Raw genomic sequence first — 2660 nt, forward strand, 5'->3', positions numbered from 1 at the left:
ACCGCACGCGGCAATGTCACCTATCGCCAACCTGGTGTTTATGAAGCAGATCAAAAAACTGCAAAAACAGGGCTGCCTTCATGACAAGCGATGACATCGCCCAACTAAACGCCATGGACGCCACCTCGGCGGCCCCGTCCGACCCTACCCTGGTGTCACCAGCAAAACTGGAGGCCTTGCTGGTTGAATACAAGGAGGTATTTGAGCCCTTAACGGGCCTGGGCCCTGATCTCGGCACTGTCCACGTCATCGAGCTGGAACCTGGCATAAAGCCGCCATACTCCCGGCCATACCGGCTTTCACGACTGGACAAACGAAGTTGAAAAAGCAGCTCTCTGACTTGCTGGCCAAAGGCTTTATCGAAGAATCGAAGTCACCATTCGGTGCGCACGTCCTCTTCGCACAAAAGAAGGACGGCTCGCTTCTCATGTGCCTTGACTTTAGCACTCTATTTAACAAAATCACCATAAAAACCGGTATCCACTTCCGAACATCACCAACCTCTTCAACACACTCCAGAGCGCGAGTATCTTCCCATCCCTCGTCCTGCAAAGCGGCTACCATCAAATTCGCATCACGGAGGAGGACATCCCAAAAACCAGCCTCATGACACCCTTCGGAACGTTCCAGTACAAAGTGCTGTGCTTCGGGTTGACTAATGCACCGGCGACCTTTCAAAAGGTCATAAACACCGTGCTCATCGACGCTTACTGCGTTGTCAACCTAGATGATATCCTCATCTTCAGCAAAGATCCGACCAGCCACATGCGTGCCGTACTCGAATCCCGCAAAGGGGCGTGTTAAGGTGCAACGCGCGAAAAGTGCGAGCTGAACAAGCCCGAAGTCAACTTCTTAGGCCACTTCGTAGGCCAGTATAGACTGAGGTGGGTCCCTGAAAAATTGAGGCCGTCAAGAACGACCCCGTCCCAAAAGACATGACGGCGCTGTGCGGCTTCCTTGGCCTTGCGAGCTACTTCCGCAAGTTTACCCAAGGGTACTCGTCGCTAGCGACTCCCTCACCGGCAGCAAACGGCTGACCGAAGGAAGAACTTGCACCAGCAGGCTTTCGACGGCATTAAATACGCCCTCATCAACGCCCGTTGTTGCACCTTCCTGACTTTACCAAACCCTCCAAAGTCGTAACTGACGCCAGCATCTACGGCACAGGCGGTGCACTGCTACAGGATGGCCACCCCGTCGCCCACACCAGCCAAAAGTTCACACCTGCCCAAGTCAAGTACAATACCACAGAGCAAGAGCTTCTGTGTACTCAATGCCTTACAAGAGTGGCGGCCGTACCTTGAGACCGCACAGGATACCTTCATGCTGGTCACCGACCACCGACTTTTTACCTTGCCGTACAATAGTACGGGTCGTACATCGGATGGCTACGCTGGTGTATCGAATCCGGTGTCTTTCGACACCACCTTGACTGGATTTGATCAAAAGGATATACGTTGCGCTAGGTTAACAAAAGTTGTTTTAGGTTCTGAATATGCGGGGCCTGCACAAGTGTGGACTGCACACTTATGGCTGGTTGCAAAATAAATTGCGGATGCGAGGCGAAGTGCACTCTTGCGTACAGCTTGCACCTTGCAAAGTCGCAAGTCGCAAGTCGCGCGAGAAATCGCCCATCTTTATACGCGAGCGCATACGTGATTTGGTTTTCCGCACTTGTCATATCCGGCACGTAAGTGTAAATGCATTGGAGTGGCATGCGGCATATATGGCTTCGCCTGCCTCAGCAACGCCTGGCACATGGCCTCACACAAAAGGAAATGCCGAATCTTCTTTTCGGCCTAGTATAGAAATGCCTTCGCCTGTCAAGGAGAGGTCTCAGTGGTATCCTTGTTGTCGCCCGCTCCTGCTTCACTGTAGGCTTCTTCTCAAACACGCACGCTGGGCCCTATGCCCAACGGTGTCGCGATATAGTTGACATTCAGTGGTAAATCTGTGTACTGAGAGCTCCGGACTGAATGCTAAAGTGTGACCGATAATGAAAGCCCTTATGCATTACGTTTACGTTTTACGTTTACAAGCTTCAAGCTTGTACGGTCCAGACGAGCCAAAAGGCTCATGAACCGCCAAACTGGAAACAGGAACTCAAAAAAGAAAAATGCCGATACCCAACAATAACAGATTGATTAATCTTCAACGTACTGCAACCTGCATCTTCTAATGTCGTCCAAGACGCGCGCTAACCCGCGTTGATCCTTGACGCCCATAATCTCGATCATGCGGTCCCCAGGAGTAACCCCCAGGTCCCAAAGCTTCAAACGGATATTCGCATACGCAGGACAATCTAGCAGCACATGACATTCATCTTCAACAGCTTGCCGGTTCCCACAGACCCGGCACCACCGGGCAGACCGTTCCCTACCGTGCGGTCGATTAACCGCCAAAGGCCAAACACACATCCTGAAACGCATCAGCGTGACGTGCTGTTTTGGCGAGATATAGCCGCTGCCATGCTTGGGCAAACCCATCCAATGCTTATAGCGGCACATCTTTACCCCTGGTTGCCTATTATCTGAAACAAACAAAGCTGGATCCACTGTCAACCGCTCACTTTCCCAGTCATCATCAAATCGGCTCCGAAGTTCACAAATCAACTGGCCTACATCTAGTGAACGTGTCGCCAGAGCATCAACTTGACCTCA

The 2660-nt window shown here is 51.8% G+C and overlaps 1 protein-coding gene across 1 annotated transcript in view; it reads right to left on the bottom strand.

Moving 5' to 3' along the window:
* Positions 1–2660, bottom strand: part of rlsG (RegA-like protein RlsG) — a gene marked incomplete at both ends in the record, with an annotated part of 13660 nt that overhangs the window by 9109 nt on the left and 1891 nt on the right. The window lies entirely within an intron of this gene.

The sequence above is a fragment of the Volvox carteri genome, assembly GCF_000143455.1.
Source record: "Volvox carteri f. nagariensis unplaced genomic scaffold VOLCAscaffold_31, whole genome shotgun sequence".
NCBI classification, from domain to species: Eukaryota; Viridiplantae; Chlorophyta; class Chlorophyceae; order Chlamydomonadales; family Volvocaceae; genus Volvox; species Volvox carteri.